The sequence below is a fragment of the Caretta caretta genome, chromosome 1 (genome assembly GCF_965140235.1).
Source record: "Caretta caretta isolate rCarCar2 chromosome 1, rCarCar1.hap1, whole genome shotgun sequence".
NCBI classification, from domain to species: domain Eukaryota; kingdom Metazoa; phylum Chordata; order Testudines; family Cheloniidae; genus Caretta; species Caretta caretta.
In genome coordinates, this window is record NC_134206.1 from 205,443,483 (window position 1) to 205,464,112 (window position 20,630).

General features: G+C 47.1%; 1 protein-coding gene across 2 annotated transcripts in view; it reads left to right on the plus strand.

Moving 5' to 3' along the window:
* The window catches only part of LOC125621438 (galactosylgalactosylxylosylprotein 3-beta-glucuronosyltransferase 1-like), a 68,905-nt gene that overhangs the window by 1,712 nt on the left and 46,563 nt on the right, over nt 1-20,630 (plus strand). For both annotated transcript variants that reach the window (XM_048818310.2, XM_048818302.2), the window contains exons 2-3: nt 16,819-16,901; nt 17,463-17,601. The gene's annotated coding sequence lies outside the window, so the exon portion shown is untranslated. The remainder of the gene's footprint in view (nt 1-16,818; nt 16,902-17,462; nt 17,602-20,630) is intronic.

Below are 20,630 nucleotides of genomic sequence, written 5' to 3' on the forward strand. Positions count from 1 at the left end.
CCAGCAGTAGTGACTGGGGATAAATATACAGCTGGCCACATGCAGCTTCTGCAGGCACTTCCTGCCCTATGGCAGGACAGTGGTAGGAAAGAAGCCTGTGCATGAGTGAAGGAGTACAGCCGCTTTCTGCTCTAACCTGGTACCACATCCACTTGGGTTCAAATCCCGTTTGGTTCTAATGTGCAGAACGGCTTTGGAGACCTCCGCCTCGTTTCTGCCGGTCGCCAAGCAGCAGTCTGTTTGTGAGAGGCCCTAGGACAGGTGGGCGTTACAAGTCAGGAGACGGGTGCATTGAGAGAGCCGCATGGCATTCCAGCAGAGGAGAGACCATTGTAATTCAGGAGACAGGTACACTGACAGGGGGTTAGGGGAAGGCAGGCCTGCAGTCGTAGAGAAGATTACAAAGCAGGAGTGAAGCACACTAACGGAGCTGTCTGTGGAGTCCAGGAGTGGAATAGCTGGGCAGGGGGAAAAGACGGCATGTCAGGAGTGAGGAGCATTGGCAGAGCTGTGTGGGGAGCCCAGGACTGGAACAACAGGTGGTGCTGCAGGTCAGGAGTAAGGGGCATTAGAAAAGCAGAACCTGTTTCTAGCCACACGCTGCGTCTCTTCTCTCCTCCAAGCCTAGGAGCAAGATACTGTATTAGGACAGCTTTTGTTTTGTTATCTGTGAATTACAGGGAAGCAGTTGTTAATGTCATATGTGACCCACAATACCTAAGTGCTATTCACAGAGTAGCTGCTGTATGCGCCCCGCGAGGGGTAAAGGCGCTCAACCGGTCTCCTGGGAACAGTAGCAGCCACTTTCAATGCACTTAACTCTGCACTGAATAAAGGCTCCACAGAACAGTTAGTCTGCATGGTGGGTATGTATAGCAGCAAGAGCACTCAATATTGTGTTTTTTCAGAAATCAGTTGACACTGAATTATAGCACAGTAGCTATATTCCAAATGGCAAAGGAGCCAAGTAATAAAAACAATTAATAAATTATTTACACTTGTATATGAGGACCCAGAGCACTACACAAGCCACTCATGCAGAGCACCATTACAAGGCTGGCTGCTGTCCTTCACTCCAGAGGTGGCTGCATTTCAACACATTGCATGGCAGTGGAGCAGGAGGTAAAGAATTTGGGCCAAGGACATTGGGGCAAATGCCTACTCTTATGAAAAGGGACAGGGGATTTTTAAAAGGTGCAAATAGTACACACAGACCTTTGGTTTTTAAGGTATTGTTTGAAAGATCCAGTGAGGTGTATGGGACTCAGGAAGAAGTAGTTCTCCCTAAAAGACCTAGAGAAACACACTTCCCCTGTACACAGCCCTGGGGCCCTTACATTCCATCCTCCTTCCGGACTCAGGGTTATTTAGCAGCAGTTGCCCTGTAGGGCCAGGGGAGTTTTAAGGACTGTGACGTAAATAGCAAATGATGATTAAGATGGTATTTGTTTTAATATACAAATCCATCTACTCTGCACACACATTAAAACTTCTTGCTGCTGGCCCCTGTTGCACTCATACCCATGGTGATTTTGAAAGGACGCTCCCTTCATTTCAACAGCATGTCCACACGGGTCAGGAACTCCTGGCAGCAAAGGCATACCCAGTATGTTGCCTCTTGGGGTACATGCACACCACAGTCGGAGGTGAGATAGCTGGGGTAGGCACACCTGTGCTAGCTTCAATCTAGCTAGCAGACTGCAAATAACAGTGAAGATGCAGCAGTACAGGCCCTGGGGCAGGCTGGCAACACAAGCTCTGTACCCAGGGTTCCAGGTGGCGCGTAGAGCCTATGCAGTGCTCACGCTGCTGCATCCCTCTTCATTGCTATTTTTTTAGCTGTTAGCTAGATTAAAGCTAGGGTGGGTATGCCTACCCCAGCTGCAGTCACACACCCGATTGCAGTGTAGATGTATCTGTGGTGGGAGTGAAACATGGCTTAATTTCAGCAGCACTCCCTGCAAGGCTTCCATTCCCTACTTACCACAGCACCCCCAAGCTCCTACATCCAGCAGCCTCTCCAGTGTTCATGAGCACTTGGTGTACTTTGTATTTCATATCAGCTGCTGCAGGCTGATTCCACCATCCGCTTCAACCCTGCTTCCAGCAACACCCAAAACAGTCTTGCCAGGATCGAGTTTGAGCCTGCTTTGAGGCCCCTGCATGCCTATAGCCAGCACTCAGAGCTACTTCTAATCCTGCTGTGCCTCTTGGGGCCAGTGTCCAGAGCACCCCTGCTTCTAACCTCCCTACAACCCATAGCCAGTGTCCACAGGGCCACTGCTTCCAGCCCCGCTTCACTCCTATCATCAGCACCTGCAGCATGGCTACTTCCAGACCCTCTGGCTCATGCCCCTACCTCTCCACAGCAGGTTCTCTTTTGTTTCCCAGCTCGGACTTTCTGTTCCAAGAGCCTGTGTCTGTGGGGAGGCAGGAGAAATCCTTACCTGCATCATGAAAGCCACTAATGCTTATAAGAAACCTGCTAAAGTCTGTCCTTTGGGACTAGCGTCTAAGTTTAATAATGCGTGGCCTGTCTCTATTGCCTCCCATCAGGATCACAGAGTGCTTTACACACATTAGAGTTAATCCTTGCAACCTCTCTCTCCTCATGAAGTTCTGCAGGTCAGTATGACTATCCCCACTTTATACACGGACACACTGCAGTGAAGATTTGTCCCAAGTCCCACAGTGGCAGAGGTGGGAATACAACCCAGATCATCAGACTCCCAGCCCGGGTGCAAGGCTGGAAAGTAGCAAAAGGCCACTGAGCTCATCATGACTTTAACAAAATGATCAGTTTAAAAATTGCTGGGAGCATCTGGTTCAATGGAAGAATAGTTAATACAATGCACAGGTGAGCCCCAGAACTCCTGGTCTGTGACTAGGGTCCCTAATCACTATGGTACTACGAATAAATACTCCATTTTTATTCGTATTAACCCTGCTCTCAGCCATTGGTGTGTAACTGTGTAAACCTCATTCTTGTCTGGGAGGTAAGCTGGACAGACCCCACTATTCTCCATGTAGGGGATTCAGCCCACCTCTGATAAATACCTCTAGTTGTGGCTGAATTGCTTTTAATGAACTCAATCCTTTATCTTTCTAAGGCATGGTCTACACTACCAATTTATATCGGTATAACTGTCTCTCAGGGGCATGGAAACTCCACACCCCTGTGCGATGTTGTTATACCGACCTAACTGCAGGTGTAGACAGAGCTCTGCCCACTGGAGGGCTCCTCCCGTTGACCTAGAAACCGCCTCTTAGGGAGGTGGATACTTACACCCATGGGAGAAGCTCTCCAGTCAGCATAAGTGTCGTCTTCGCCAGGGGTTCTCAAACAGGGGGTCACGAGGTTATTACCTGGGGGTTGCGAGCTGTCAGCCTCCACCCCCAAACTCTGCTTTGCTTCCCAGCATTTAGAATAGTGTTACAGTAAAAAACACTTTTTTTATATTTGTACCTGGGGGTCACACTCAGAGGCTTGCTGTGTGAAAGGGGTCACCAAGGCAGAAGTTTGAGAACCCCTGGTCTTCACTCAGCGCTACAATAGCACCGCTGCACTGATGCAGATGCAGCGCTGTAATTGTAAACAAACCCTAAGTTCAATCAAATGAGATCCATGCAATTTAATGTACGTGAGTCTTTTAGACCAAAATCCCTTCTTCTCTGCAGGGACATTAAGGCTCCATCATCCTTTTCTTGAGAGCTGGAATTTGTCCCACTCTTCCTGGCAAAGATTTCCCCTCCCCACTGTTACCGAACATGCTGTACTGTTTAGTTGCCTTCCTCCCCCGACCATACTCTGAGCAATTGCCTCTTAGTGGTGCTGTCTGTGTCTAGTTTGTGAAGTGCTTGGGGAGCCTTCGGGAGGAAATAACAACAGCCCGATACAAACTTCTTGAGTGTGCAAATTAGTGCCAAAAATTTCCTGAGTATAGATGCAGAGTTTGGATTCAGAGCCCTGATTTTTTGGTTGAGGTCCAGCTTGTATAAGAAATTGGGGGTATTTAGTTCAGAGAGAAGAATGTAAGAGAGGACATGATGGCATATGGAAACCAATGGCATAGAGTAGGTAGACTGGCACTTCTGTTCACCCTTTCTCATAGCAAAAGAGCAAGGGGAAGTTTGATTAAATTGAAAGGCAGTGACTGTAGTGATAAAAGGAAATACTCTTGCACAGTTGAACCAGAAGAATTCACTGCCATCAGATCTCAGTGGATATGTCTGTGCAGCAACTAGACACCTGCAGCTAGCCTGTGCCAGCCGACTCAGGCTCACAGGGCTTGGGCTGCTTCACTGCTGTGCAGACTTCCAGGCTCAGGCTGGAGCCGAGTGGGAGGGTCCCAGAGCTCAGAGTCCTGCCCAAGCCTGGAAGCCTACATAATAGTGAAGCAGCCCAAGTCCCGCAGCACAAGCCAGCCGCAGGTTTTCTTTGCTGTGCTGCAGGCATAGCTGTGAAGCTAAGAGCTTAGCAGGATGCTGAAAAGCATGAGCCATTTAGATGCCTAATGAAGCATCCACTGTTTATGTTAAATAGAATCGCAAATGTAGAATGGCTATGAACCCTCATACTTCACTACCTGCCTAAGGTTAAGAAGAAGCTTCCATAATTGTCCCTTGTAGGACTTCTTGCTCCTTCCTCTGGAGCATCTGGTCAGAAGGAAGGATACTGGCCTAGATGGACCTCAAAAGGACTGATCCAGTCTGGCAATTCCTGGGTTCACTTGAATGGGAAAATAATTCAGTTCAACCTTCTTCTCAAGCCTCAGAACAGGTTCACGTTGGGTTCAGGTCATGCTTCTGGAGAAGGATCAAGTTGGTTCTGATTTGATCCGAACTGGTTGACTGCTGCAACCGGCATCACTCGTGTTTGCTCGAAACGGCTATTATCAGCCTGGAAGCATTTTGTGGTGCTGGTTTATGAATGATACAAAGTCAAACTGTGTTGTCCTGGTATTTTTCTGTTACCCCCCTGCACTGAGGTCATGGCAGCTATTTTGGCTACTCCCTGCCCTTGTAACTTAAGCCGAGTAATGAGATTGGGTGGGGAAGGAGGGGAGTTAACATTCTAACAATTTAAACTCTTGTTAAAAGATCATTAAAAAATTAATGTCTGTCTGAAAGCTTATGTTGGGTATGGAGAGCAATTGGGTTTGTGGAGATACTTGTGTATGAGTTTAACATGTCAGGCAGTGCCGTGTCCCCTTTTTTGCAAGCTAAGCAGGGTTGATCCTGGCCAATATATGTATAGGAGACCGCCAAAGAAAACCTGAGCGCCAGTGGCAATGGTTTTGCAGGGTTGCTTTCCTCTGCATCGATGCAGAACCCACCCTTGGTTTGGCTTTAGGGGGCAGTGCACTGCTGCAGGTGCCATGCTTCAGAGCAGCTGTACAGTTTGGTATCCTCTTAACCCTCATGTTTATTAGAAATCCCATGACACCTCCTTGTTGGGGCCATACTGGGTTCTATGCCAGAACCTGCCTATGGGATAGCTTTGGACAAGTCACTTCGCTGATCCTCAGTTTCCCCATCTGTAAACATGAATAACACTAACCTACCTCTGGGGCTTTGCAAGGTGTAATTGCTATTCACAAAGTGCTCTAAGATCCTCAGGTAGAAGTGGCTATAGATTAGTAACCAACCAAATCTTAAGATGATGGTTCCTTTATTGGCCCATAGATTTAGTGAATTATCTGACTTTCCTTGTATCTGTCTAATGGTAGCCCACAAGAGTGGGCTGTATGGGATAGGTGCTTCAGGGCTACCCGAATGCAACTGTGGTTGCAAGGAGTGCTGTTCATGGGTGGGGCAGAGCAGTTCCAGCCAAAATATTGTCCTCTGGGGGCCAAGCTGAGCCGTCACAAGGAGAAGCAAGGGAACCAGTCATCTCATGCAACCAACCTCACTGAGATGGCTCCCTTACCGGTGCAGCCAGGCCCAAGGTGGCTGCTCTCTTGTTGAGAATCCCATGCTGATTGACCCTGCTGGTGATCTGGTTTTTTTCTCTCTCCTGATACATCATGCTTTGTTGCCTTTCATCTCAGTGGGTTTTTTTCCAATCCACACAAAGGTGAAAAGGAGCGAGGCACTGATGACTTTCCTGTATCTGCTGGCTTCTCTCTCCAGCTCCGACATGAATAAGGCCCTTCATGCACTCCTCTGGAGCAAACACAGACGCTTTTTTGTTCTGTGAGCTGGTGGGATGGGATGGAATTAATAAATCAGAGAGCTGATGTTGTGCCACCACATTCCTTCAATTTTAAGGCAAGATCGGGAAAGAAAGAGGGCAAGTTCAGTCTTCTCTTCTTTAGAGATAACTCGGATGCCAACTCCTGTGTCTTCCCCTCTCTCTCTCCTCTGCTTTCCTTCCCATTTAATCTCTTGCTCTTTCTCCCTTTATTTATTCCTCCTCATTTTTTCCCCACTTGTTCACCCTCATTCACTTCAACACATCCCTCTCACTCAGACTCCTCTCTGTTATATTCTCCTGTCTCTCCCACCCACTCTCCCATCCCTTCATATTTCTGTCCTTTTCCCCCCATCTCATCCCTGTGCATAAAAGGAGCACATAAACCCCAGGGAGATGTGTTGTCCAGTGGTCTGAATATAGAGCTGGGACCCAGGAATTCTGAGGGGCTATTCTTGATTCTGGCAGTGACTCCCTCTATAACTTTAGGCAAATCCATCCCCTGTGTGCCTCAGTTTCCCCTTCCCTAAAATGGGGATAATCATGCTCTCATCCCAAGTGGGGCAGTGAGAGCCTCTTGGGGGGTTAATGAATGTCTTTTGAAGATGAAAAGCACTGAGTGGTGTTGTTCTCATGCCACAGATATGACATTTATCTGTGTGCCTGTGAGCAGAATAAGATCCTGCCACCCACAGCCCCAGAACTGGCAAGGTCTTCTTGAAGTCTGACCAAAAAACCTTGACAGGCTGTGCTTAAAATTAAGTGAATGATTCTGATTAAACTGCTGAGTCCTTAACATCTCAGCATCCCTGCTGTTTGGAGGTAAGGGGCTATTACAAGAGCCTATTCTTCCCCAATCTGACTGCACATTGATCTTCATGGGTGAAACCTGTACCCTTCACGTAGTTTAAGCTTCTTGTCAAGGTGTGAAGATGACGCTTTTTGCTCCTTATGTATTTTTTTAGTAATAACACTAGTGTTTTACAGCCTTAGTTCTTAAAAATCATTTCACAAAGGTGCATAAGCACTATTGTTTTCATTGTAGAGATGGGGAAACTGAGGTACGGAGGGAAGAGAAGTGATTTGCCCAAAGTTGCAGAAGAAATCACAGCTGAAAAGAGAACCCAGAAATCCTGGTGCCCAGTGGTGCCCTACCTGCTGGACCCAGAGAAGAAGGAATAAACAATAATTACCTTTGTTTTTTAGATTAGTGGATATACTCAGGCCTGACCGACACTAAAAAGTTAGGTTAACTCAGCTACATTGCTATGAGGTGTGAAAAATCCACACCCCTGAGAGATGTCATTAAGTCAACCTAACCCCAAGTGTAGACAGCGCTAGGTCAACATAAGAATTCTTCCATTGACCTAATTACTGCCTCTCAAGGAGGTTGATTACCTCTGCGAATGGGAGGGAGTGTCTACACTGACACACTACAGCGCCACATCTGTCAACAAGCCTTCCCGGTTGGGGGACTTTGGGACAAGAGTATCCTTCTGCACTCCTTTGATACATGTCCTAGCAGTTTCCTATTTCTGGGCTTCTTCTCCTGGTCAGTTATTGATTGTACATCATCTCTCTGCTAATATTTAAGTGGGTTTTTTGTTTTTTAAATCAACCTATTGTACCACTGGGGTTTCCCTGAGATCTCTTCTACTCGGTTCGTCAAGAACTCAGTTTCACTCCAGTTTTGTTACTCAGGTTCCTTTATTTGGCATACAGCAAGGCTATGCTGAGTTGATCAGACTTAAGCATAGAGGGCAGGTATAGGGTGTACCATACACCCAAAGTTACATAGCAAATCTCTTCCTTGATGTACATTTACATGCTGCATCACATGCTTTGGGATTAGCTTGGTCACTTTGTAGGAACAAATCCCTGGACAGCATGCCCTGTCCATGCATGACTTACTCTTTACCTCATCTTACATTTCAGGCTTCTCTTGTCCATTGTCAGTGGTTCCCTGGGTGTTCCCCATAATCTTAGCTAATACAGACATTCTTTTTCCAGACTCCTGATCCATTTACCTCCCTAATCCTGTCTCCCAAGAAATGAGACCTCACCCATGTCCACTTACTCATGTCAAGCCAGGCCTACATATAAAATCCTCCTACAACCAGATCTCCCAACTGGGGCTCAAGTGACCAATACCAGAGCCTCAAGCAAATAGAAACGAAATCCTGATTATCCTTGAGCATCTTCTATGCAGCCCACAGGGAGCAGCTGCCACAGTCAAGCATGAGTCCATTCTGAGCTGTGACTGACGATTTCTAAAAGTGCAGTTGAGTCAGCCAGAAGTTCCCCTCCTTTGTTAGCTGCGATCTACAGCTCCCTGTCAGCCTAGGTCATCAGGAAGAGGGGGTTACAACTGACCCACTGCAGCTAGTAAAAACATTCTCTGGTGGAGTCTGGGACAGGGGGAAGTGTTTGTCACACAGCTGGTGCTACCTAATGCCAGATGGACCTCAGCAAGGTCAGAGTTCACTCCTTTCTCCTGTCACTCCACTTCCAACAAGCCCTCAATGTCTCCATCTGATAAACGGCTGAGTGCTTCCCCTCCACTTGCCATTAACCACATGATGGTCCATCCCGTAACATCTCTGGATGGCCCATCTCCTCTTGCACCAGTGGAGAGCCTGCCCCTCTTCTGTTGCAGCAGCTAGGAGCCTACCAGACTCTCATAGTTCCTCTGATAGTCCCCATTGTGTTACCAGCTCTAGTGGTATTTGGTGTTTTTCTGAAGGCTCCAGCTCTGGAGTCCTGTTATTACATAAGAATTTCTGCTTCTATTTAAACCAAAAAAAGTAAGTTTCTAGCCCTCATGGTTGTGGAGAAAAACTTGAAAACATGAAGTGAGAGCACCCCCAAGGCAAATACAAAGAACCCAAAACATGTTCTTTTAAAACATTCTCATGGTTTTCAAACCAATCTTGTGATTTTTACTGGGGGGACCTGACTCATAGCTTTTGAATGCTTGGGGTCAGCAACACTGTATTGCTTTTGAAGGTTTAGTGGCACGCTCGGGCCTCCGAGTAATTAGGCATATGAGTGCCTACTCTTTCAACTCATGAAACCCATTAGCTAAGCAGGTACAGTAGGAGAGAGGCCTCTTTCTCATGCTGTGCAATTGTGCAATCCCGTGGTGCACTTGGGACATAAATTACAACAGTATTGCCAACCCCAAGCATTAAAAATCATGCAATTGGCTTAAAATCATGAGATTTTGGTAAACTAATCTGTTCTGGTTCTTTTTATTTGTCTGCTGACTTTTGTTGCTGTTGAGCATTTAAGTTCACATTTCCAGGCTTTGCTCTGCAACCACGAGAGCTTAAATTTTACTTTTTTTAAATTAGAGCTGAGATTCTCTTGTAATGACATGACTCTAGGAGCTGAAACAAAAGGGTAAATGGGCTGACCTGGATAAGGATAGGCCTAGTCAGTCGGACATTGATCCTGGGCAAGATAATAGAGCAGCTGATATGGGACTCAATTAATAAACGATTAAAGAAGGGTAATATAATTAAGGCCAATCAACATGGGTTTATGGAAAATAGATCCTGTCAAACTGACTTGATATCTTTTTGGATTACAAGTTTGGTTGATAAAGGTAATACTACTGATATTATATACTTAGACTACTGAAAGGCATGTGACTTTGTACCACATGCCATTTTGATTTAAAAAAAAAAAACTAGAAAGATCAAATTAACATGGTAGGTCTCAAACTGCGGTTGTAAACAGGGAATCCTCAGCCACTGATTCTAGCGTGGTCCTGCATAGATTGGTTCTTGGCCCTGTGCTATTTAACATTTTTTCTCAGGGACCTGGCAGAAAACATAAACTCATCACTGATAAAGTTTGCAGATGACCCAAATTGGGGGAGTGGTAAATAATGAAGAGGAGAGGTCACTGATTCAGAGTGATCTGGATTGCTTGGTAAGCTGGGTGCAAACAAAATGCATTTGAATAGGGCTAAATGTCAATGTATCCTTCTAGGAACAAAGAATGTAGCCATACTTACAGGATGGGGGACTGTATCCTAGGAAGCAGGGACTCTGAAAAAGATTTGGGGTAGTGATGGCTAATCAGCTGAACATGAGCTCCCTTTACGATCCTGAGGCCAAAAGAGCTAATGCTATCCTTGGATTCTTAAACAGAGGAATCCCAAGTAAGAGTAAAGAGATTATTTTACTTCTGTATTTGGCACTTGTACAACCACTGCTGGAATACTGTGTCCAGTTCTGGTGTCAACAATTCAAGAAGGATGTTAATAAATTGGAGAGGGCTCAGAGAAGAGACACGAGAAAGATTAAAGGATTAGAAAACCTGCCTTCTAATGATAGATTCAAGGAGCTCAATCTATTCAGTTTTGGGGCGAGGGATAGCTCAGGGGTTTGAGGATTGGCCTGCTAAACCCAGGGTTGTGAGTTCAATCCTTGAGGGGGCCATTTAGGGATCTGGGGCAAAAATTGGGGATTGGCCCTGCTTTTAGCAGGGGTTTGGACTAGATGACCTCCTGTGGTCCCTTCCAACCCTGATATTCTATGATAACAAAGCGTAGGTTACAGGATGACTTGATTACACTCTATAAACACCTACATGGGAACAAATATTTAATGATGGGCTGTTCAGTCTAGCAGAGAAAGGTATAGCATGATGTAATAGCTGGAAGCTGAAGTTAGATGAATTCAGACTGGAAATAAGGCATACTTTTTTTTAAACAATGAGGGTAATTAACTGTTGGAATCTTTTACTGAGGGTCATGGTGGATTCTCCATCACTGACCATTTTTAATTCAAGAATGGGTCTTTTTCTAAAAGATCTGCTCTAAGAACTATTTTGGGGAAGTTTTATGGCCCATGTTATACAAGAGATCAGACTACATGGCCAGAAGGGACCATTAGGATCATGGATTCTGAGTCTGATAAACACCAAATACTGCTTTCCCCTCTTAGACTTTCCCCACAGCCCAAGACCCATCACTGGAGAGGATGGATGGATCTTGATGTGAGTATCCAGTCCCCCTCATACCCTCATTCTGCTAAACACAAATCCTCTGCACCATAACCACACTACAGAGAGGTGCCCTTCCCTCTGATATCCAGAGTCCCTGCAGCAAGCCCCATAATGTCACTGCTCCCTTTCAGCATCACCATGCTAGCAGTACTCCATGCATGGTACACGTTTCCTACACATACATGCAACACCCTGATGCACACTCTCTGTAGGTGCTGCACATGGATCCAGCTGTTCACACACACACACTCAAAGGACCATGTTCACCACTGGCATAAGCCAACACGACTCAGTTGAATTTGGTCCATAGATTTTTCACCGTGCTTCTAGTGGGCCAGATTAATCTCAGATGTAGCTCCAGAGTCAAACACAGATTACGTGCCAGAATGTGGGGAATGTTGCAGCTAGGGCCCGACCAAATTCACAGTCCATTTTGGTCAATTTCACACTCATAGGGTTTTAAAAATCTTAAATGTCATGGTGTTGTGATTGGGGGGGGGGGGACCTGACCCAAAAGGGAGTCGTGGGGGGAGTCGCAAGGCTATCACAGGGGGGTCACAGTATTGCCACCCTTACTACTTCACTGGTGCTGGCAGCAGTGCTGTCTTCAGCTCCGGGCCACTAGAGAGCGGCGGCTGCTGGCCAGGGACCCAGCCGTGACGGCAGCGCCCCCACCAGCAGCGCAGAAGTAAAGGTGGCAATATCGTGACCCCTACTACAATTGCCCGATCTCGTGGGGAAGACCAGCTCTCACGGTCCACGACGCGTTTTTCATGGCTGTGAGTTGGGTAGGCCCCTAGTTCTAGCCAAGGCCCTGACAGAGGTAGGGGCTAGAGGGTGCCTGGAAGGCCCAGGCCTGTAGTAGTTGAGTGCAGAGGTGCAGTAGTCCCTCCTGGGACTCCTGTATCATATGTGCTGCAGGGAGAGCTTTGCGCACGGGGCCTTGGCTCAAGGGTTCCCCTCACAACATGCTGCTTCCCAGGCTCTTTGAGGAGCATCCTTTTCCCCACCCCAGCCCTTCTAGGCCAGTTCTAGGCCCACTACAATGTGGCCCTGAATACTCCTCTCCAGTGCCTGGTGGGCTTCCCTGACGTGGGAGTCAGATGACCACCAGGATCCAGGCACCAGATTTCCCCCCCGAGAGCTGCGCAATCCACTTCCTACTGGCATTCAGGGGTATTTCTGGGGGGATTGCACAGAAGGGGGGTCTCGTTTGACTGACTTGACTTGTACATTTCCACATGAGCAGCTGCTTGTGCCCTAGCCCTGCCTTTGCTTGGCGATAGGGAGAGATCTGTCACACATAGTGAAGCGCAGCAGGCGAAGCACCACAATCACCACTGCAGAGTGTGAGAGTGTGTGAGGGGAAAACAACCTCTAAGTTATTCTGATGTTGCACATTAGATCACTAACTGTCCCACTGCAGGGAGAGACATAATAAGATGAAGAGTACCCAGGAGGGATGCTTTACTGCAGACAAAACCGTTCACCAGTCAACAGAACATGCAGACTCTGAGAGCCTATCCTAAGAGAGGAATGAGGGGCCTTTCATTGCTTCTCTGTCTGTGGCACTGTCTGCTTATTTATCCAGATGGTCTAACCTCCAGAGATGCCAGTCTGTCCTACATTCCCCACCCAGGACTGCATGCTTGCTCCAGGGGAAAGTGGATGTGACTTTCTGAAACCAGAAATCCACTCCAGGAAAAATGACACTCGGAAGTTAGTGTTATGCCTAGGTTGGACTGGCACATCAGGAGAAAGCTCCAGGGAAATCCGCCTGCCTGCCCCAGAGGGCAATATGAAAAGGGGTGGTGAGTGAGGAGAAGCAGGAGGTGGGCCAACAGTGGGAATAAGACAGAGAGAGAATGTGCTGCAGTGTGCTTGCAGGAGAGGGGATATCAGGAGGAAACAAGGGTTCCTGAGTTGCGGTTTTCATTTAGAGATGGGTTGCCAAAGCCAAAACCCTGCCTCTAAATACCCCCAATCTTTGGCGAGGTTCTGGTCCAGAATGGATTTGGGCCAAACCAAAACCCCAGATCCAAATACCCCTTAGCTTTGGGAGATTTGAGATCCAGATTCTAATTTAGTGTTTCTAAGCTGCCAATGGTGTTTGTAACCAGCATATTTTTAAGAGCAGGTTGGACAAACACCTGTCAGGCATGGTCTCGATAATACTTAGTCCTGCCTTGAATGTAGGGGACTGGACTAGATGACCTCTTGAGGTCCCTTCCAGTTCTATGATTCTATGAAATCAACAGCTGATTGGCACTTAAGTAATTCCACTCTCTGATACAGACAGACGCACAAACTAGACAGAACATGGGGGAAGTTAAAATCCAGATCTGAGTTTTGCAGCTCTGGCCCATCTCTCATTTCTGTAGAAGGTTGCTGTTTATCTTGCCTCAGATATAAGAGAACTGATTTTTTTTAAGTCCTCTGAAAAAGGACTCCAAGTATAGCTGGAGATTCCAGGAAAGCCTGGTTCATTTTTCAACTCTGGCTGAAGAGTCCCTGTTGCCGAGTAATTCTGCCCAAGATCAGTTCTCCGCCTGCAGTTCAGCAGTTTGGTAGCATCTGAAGACAGGGGCCAGGGCTATGTGTGACAAGGTGTACCAAAGAATGTGTTTCATCTTGCTGGGTGAGGTTACCAGTGGTTCTATGAATAGAAAGCAGAGAGAAGAGCTGCAAAAGTTGGGGGAGAAGAATCTTTTGGTAGTTTCCTACCATCAGCCTATTGTATACAGAGTACTGTGATGGCTGGTCTGTGCAAAGATAATTCTGTAGGCTTAATGGGTGGAAGGAACATAGAAATTGCCATCTTGGGGCATCCCTCTGGGGCACCTGACACTGGCCACTGTCAGAAGACAGGATACTGGGCTAGATGGGCCTTTGGTCTGGCGCAGTATGGCCGTTCTTATCTGGTCCAGCACTGGCCATTGTCTCAGGCTACAGTGGACGTTTTAGGAAAAAATAGTAATCTACCTAGTCCATTTTTTCCATGCTGTGTATGGATGGAGCTTGATGGAAATTCCTCCCTTACCCCAACTCGTGAGCACATGAAAGCATGAAGGTGCACAAATGTGCCTCTGGGCATAGTACAGTACTGTTGACTTCCCAAGGAAATTATGTTCTCTATGTACAAGGAGCAAAACAAACACTTTCAGTCTGGATTACATGTATTTGCAATTAAAGGAAAACAACAGAGAAAGAAATTATAAAGTCTCCATGAGAGAGCAGAGTTTGTGTCTCACTCTGAGATCTTCCGTCTTGAATCTGCTTATGGCCCTGTCCTCCCAACAGACAGGCACAGATTTAACCCCTGTAGTAATGTTTTTGTTTGGTTCTGCTTTGTAGAAGTAGTATTTTTCCTTCCTGAAAATGACATGGTCAGCAGTTTCCTTTTCAGGGTCCCTTTCTTTTTACCTCTGCTGGGTATACCACTGGCTCCACTACATCCCTGACAACTCCTTTCCCCTACATCCTCAGGGGCAAATACTGTACATTGTTTATGCTGTTTTTCATCCCAGTCTCTTGGTTAAACCCAACCTACGTAGATCAACTCTATAACTGACGTTAAAGATTTAATTCTGCTGGAGTTTTCTGAGTAGTGGACTGGCATGTAGCTATAACAGAAAATTTGCCCTATACCACATTTTTTGGCCAGATAACATTATGCTGACACCTAAAAATGTGATGCTAGACAATAAGCAGCAGATCTAATGTGCTTTAACGAATTCTTCCCAAGGAAGATTTGAAAACCAGCTCTTTGGGTAACCTGTATGCCACAAGTCTACTTCACAAGGCCTCAGTATTCTCCACAGCAGAAATGTTCCTTGGTATATTATTCCTTGCCTTCTGGAATAAATGTGTAGCCTTTGGCAAGGCCTAGTGGTCACTCCTATAGCTAACAGACCATTTCTGACATGTTTTGCTGGCTACTACACAATTATTAGCTAGTTTTCCTTCTCTGTCATATTCCAGGTCTGGCCACAAAAAAGCTTCAAGCCGAACTTTTCATTTTCATTATGCTTTATTGATCATACAATTCAACCATCATTCTCCAGTGAAAGCAGCAGGGTATTACTACCCCATGCCACATGGCAAACAATCATTTCCTTTGGACAATTCAGTTTTTTCTAGTGGACTCAGACCCTGATTCAGCAGGTTTCTAAAACATTTGCATATCTGTGGGCATGTGAGCACCCCTGTTGACTTCAGTAGGTGGCTAACATGCTAAAAAGAAAAGGAGTACTTGTGGCACCTTAGAGACTAACCAATTTATTTGAGCATAAGCTTTCATGAGCTACAGCTCGCCGATGAAGTGAGCTGTAGCTCACGACAGCTTATGCTCAAATAAATTGGTTAGTCTCTAAGGTGCCACAAGTACTCCTTTTCTTTTTGCGAATACAGACTAACACGGCTGTTACTCTGAAACCTGACATGCTAAAGGTATGCATGTTCTTGCTGAACCAGCACCAATGGCTCTTGTTTGCTATATGATTTTGCCATCCAGAAGGAGTGTATTGCATTATTTTAACCAAAGCAGGGTTTCTCTCTCCATTTCCTTGGCACTTGCTGGGGGTGATGGGAAGGCTCACTAGGTAAGAGAGTTTGCACACTGCCTCTGAAAGTAGGGGGAAATGAGCAGAATAAATCAATGTCCTCTGGAGGCTTGCATTTGAGGCAGCTAAGATCAAAGCCCATCTCTGCATCCTGGCTGTTGCTAGAGGTGCCGTGTCAGCCTCTGGATCCTGTATCTCAACAAGGAGCTTGTGATCAAGGGCACTCGTGCTATTTAATTATCTCCCAAATAATGCCTAATCTCTTTCTGAGAGTAATTCCTCTCAGCCTTTGATAATGTTCTGGAAGCAAATGTCCTGGGGTTTGCCTTTACCTCTTTACAACCCATATGTGCAATGACAGCTAGCACTCCTGCTGAACAGACATCATGTGTCAACACAGTAGGGAAAGCTCTGGGTGAAATGCACCAGTACACTGGAACTATTCAGTTTTGCTTTTTGCTTCCTTAAAAGACTTATTCTGCCTCTCAAACAAAACCCATTTCCTATCTTTTAATAATGCATCTACTGGGGCTGCTTAATGCCAACACATCCAGAATGAATACTCCATAATAGCCACTGTTGCCTAAAAAGGATCTCCACTCTGAAAGTCTTGGCAGCAGAAAGGGCAAATCTTGCTTTAGAGAAGCACCCCAAAATGCATGTCCTCTGAGGTGAGACAGTTCCAAACAGTTTGCAGCACTGAGTTAGGCTCTCAGGAGACCTGGCTCTCTCATGGACCATCTAGTCCCTCCTGCGTCTGTTTGGTTTTGAACTGTCACTTTTGCTCAGTGTATCTTGGCACTTCTCATTCCAGTTCTGTTTATGATTAAGCATAAAAATTAAAACTGAGTCCAAAGCTGCAATGTTCTGAACCAGACTCAAATGTTCCCAAAGTTCCAGGGGTACTGATTAGGCCAGTTGCAGAGACAGGGCCAGTTGTGCGGTTTGGATTTAGGGAGATTTGGGTCTGACTCTAATGTTCAGATCAGGTTTTTGGATTGAGCCTGTCTTTAAAAATGAAACTTAACAGAACTTTCTGTCCCCCAGGAAGGTTCTGCGTGAGTCTGGGACACAAGTTCAGTTCAGCACTTACCTGAACCAGTTGCTGTTCATCCCTGCTCATAGCCAAGGTAAGCCCTGCCTGTTCCCTTTCTACCTAAGATGGCAGGTAGTTGCAGGTGTTAGCACAAAAGCATTGGACCCCACAGGAACTAGCCTGCAGATTTCATTAGCACTGCCTCCAAATTTTTTCTTCTGAATGGAAGCCAGTGCTTAGAGATGATCAGCATGTGTGGGACACATCTCTCTCAGGAAAGGAGCCATGCAGAGCTGTTTACAAATCTGATGGGCAGGGTCTGGTGGCCAGCGGTGGGTGAGGGTCATGACACTAAGTGAGTTCCCAAAAGAAAAGCTAGTTTTCTGGGCTGACACCGCAGATCCATAGGGTTAAAGAGATTAACCAAGCAGGCAGGGAAAGGACCATGCTTTCCATGAAGCCTTGCAGGGGGGAAGCAGAAGATGTAGGGTTTCCCTCCCAGGGAGAGGTTTCCTCCCACTCCCACCTCAAAGGCGCACACACTGAAAGCTGCAGCTTAGATGTGTGCGAGCATCCAGTCCCCATAAGTGTTAGCTCTAGATCCAGCCACTATTGTCTCCTCCTCCATATTATTTATTGCTTTGTCATTTTCTAGCACTGCATCCATCCCAGGATCTCCAAGCTCTTCAGTGAAGTCAGCCTCATATCTCTTTCCCTTGGGTCAAGATCATTTATCCCCTCCTACAGACGAGAGGAGTGACTTGCCCAAAGTCACCCAGAAAATCAATGGCAGGGTAAGGACTAAAACCCAAAGCACCTGTCTCTTCATCACAAGAGCATCCCTTTTCCTTAGGGGTGCAGTACACTAGAGGAATACTGCCCGTCCTGGGAAGGGTTAGGGTACACTCAGTCCCTGCCCCGTTTTTCTCATGAAATCCTATCTCCTGGCATGCAGCATCCTTCCCCCCCGTTGGCTTCTCAGATAGCCAGATCCAGCAGAGTGCAGGGAAGAAAATGCTGCCGCTCAGCCAAAGAGCCGAATCTCGCCTCGCATTTCCCATCCCACCACAGGCTGTGGCATCCCATCCTGGAAATGAACCCTTAGTGCTTGCTTTAGCGCTAAGCCAACATGTCAGTCCTACAATGGTCCTCATTCATTCAGCACTGCCTCAGGGAGAGGATTGTCCCACAGGGGAGAAGGAGGCCTGTATAAGTGGGCCTCATTACCATGGTCATATACACTAAGTTCTGCAGCTTTCCTGCACAGCAAGCCTGTGTCATCCACTTACGTGCTTCCCCATTCCTGTTTTACTTGTGCATCTGAAACAGACAGGAGATGGTCTAATCAAGGGAAATACTGCAGCGCCTCAGCCATAACCAGTATTAAACAGCACACGTTGACACTTTAGCTGCTGACACTGGGGGATGAGATGCAAAATAATGGGTTAGAGGGGACAAACTGCCTGTCGATTTCAGTAAGCTGAGACAGAGCTATTGCTGAGCACCACAGATACAAGAGTTGCCATGAATTATGCATCCCTTGTTTGAAGGGAGGTTGGCCTCATCAATAATGAAGGCTCACTGCTCTGCCTTCAGCATTGCATCCCCAACACTGGCAGTTGCGGAATTCCTGAAATCTGCATGGATGCCCTCAAGGCGCTCCAGGGTCAGTGGAGAGAGACAGCCTGCATTCCGTAGCCTAACACGCAATACTGCAGAAAGTTCCTGTGCACACAAAACGTGAACCTGCCTAGTCCCCGTGCTGCCCTGCCGCCAGCTCTGCTCAAGTACTCCCATGCAGACGCACACATCATACAAACATGCAGCCAAAAACGAAGGCACCCAAAATTACCAGGAATCTTTGAAAATTTTGGCTTGATCAGCTGAGATTGATCGGGGGCATTTGCATTAACAGACCCTAGATTTATACATCAGGTGGCTGGATATTACTGGTAAATGGCCACTGTCCCTGAAACCCACTCCCCTTTCAGGGTGATGGTCTATGCCCTTGTCTACATGACCCAATTAAATCAACCTATGTTAGGTCAAGAACAGCCACCCCATTAATTGCTGCGGTTTTTCATGTCCACACTACCCTCCTTCTGCCAGAGGGACGTGTCCTCCCCAAAAACGTTTCCACTGACTTGAGGGGGCTGAGCACCCAGGCCTAAATTTACTGATCTCCAGGGCAGACTGCAAAGCCCATGTATTTGCTCAGGCTCTTTTCAAGTCACTATTTCCTTTCTGATGTGGTTCTCTCCTTCGCGCCAGTCCCTTCTCTGTCCCAGTTTGTCTCCACTATTATCTGTTTTCCCTTCATTTTTATTCCCCATGGACTTCTCTCTTCTCCATGTCTTCCCCAGCCCCTTGCTCCTCCTGGGAGAGGGCCAGAGAATGGATCCTGCTCCAACACCAGTGATAAGAGTGTTTCACAGACGGAGCAGGTGATCCACGTGAACTGGAGAGTGTCGCCCTCCAAATGCTGGTTAACGCTGCACTGCAGCCCTGCTCTGTCGAATGGAGGGAATGGAACTCCTGGGAGTTGGAGGGTTAATTAATGCCAGGAAAGGGCTGTAGAGCTGAAGTGCTAGGACTGGGCTCTGTATTTTTCTTCATTAGTATGATCCCCCTTTTCCTTGGTTGTGCTGCCTCCACAGTCTCTTTTTCCAGCCTGCGACCTTGCCTGCCGACCCAGCCTCTGCCCTGCACTGATTATTGTGAGTTTAGAGTCATTAGAAAGGAGGAAGATTAACAACAAGGCTCTCCCAGACCTAGGTCTCCTAACACTGCTCCTGAACATAGGCAGCTGCCTCAAAAACCCCAGCCCGCTGAGGCCTCTCCCTAACACAGCCCTCCCACATCTCACTCCCCAGCCTGGCTCTCCCTAGCCTTAGCCACCTGAGTCTGCTTTCGAGCCATCTCTATGGCCAGCCCTTTGCTGGGGTCCTCCAGGGCTTCCACCTAATCCAGTTCTCCTGAGGACTATCCCAACCTCCGCTGAGATGCCTACCATTGTACGTCATCTGAGGAAGCAATGAGGCTGTCTAGGCTGCACGCTCGTTTTGGCAGCATGGAGAGTACAGACGCTGCAAGCCCCCCTAGCACAGGTATAAACAGCAACATAGACCGTAAGGCCCAACTCAGGCAAGTAGCGTTAAGACATGCCTGTGGGTATGGACCTGGCCATGTACGCTGCAGGCTCTCTACTTGCCCACGCAGTGCCTCCCCCATCTACACGGCTATTTTTAGCGGCGTAGTGTCCCACAGCTGCCTTTCCTGCTGCTGGGGTCTTTCCCCACCTCAGGGAAAGGGTTCAGTAGTGGGGAGACTCTGGCAATAAGGAGGCAGCTGGGAAACGTCCCAACAGCTTCCCGCTGCTGGAGCCTTTTCTGCTGCCTCCCCCGTACCAGAGCCTTTCATGAACATGGGTAGCTCCACATGGTGTAGCTTTTCACTGCAGCATGTAGCTATGCATACTGTACGCCCTGCTGCAAGTGGTGTGCAGTGTAGATGTAACCGAGGTTACTGTCCAGCCTGGGACGCCTTAGGTTGCTCCCAAAATCCAAGTTGCCCACTGTTAATATTGCACTTCAGTAGCAAAAAGTTTTCTGGGAGTTAAACAGGCTGGTGATGGTCAACAGTAGGGGAGCCGATCACATCAGGTGCGCTGAGCTACAGCCAGATGCTTCTTACTGCTCCTGTCAGACAATGCAAGAAACAGTCAAACCTAGCTCTGGAGGGGGGTTTGCTCATGCACATAAAACAGAAGATTGATGGATGAAATTAAGCAGAGGGATGTGTAATTGGAAAACAGCTCAAGAAG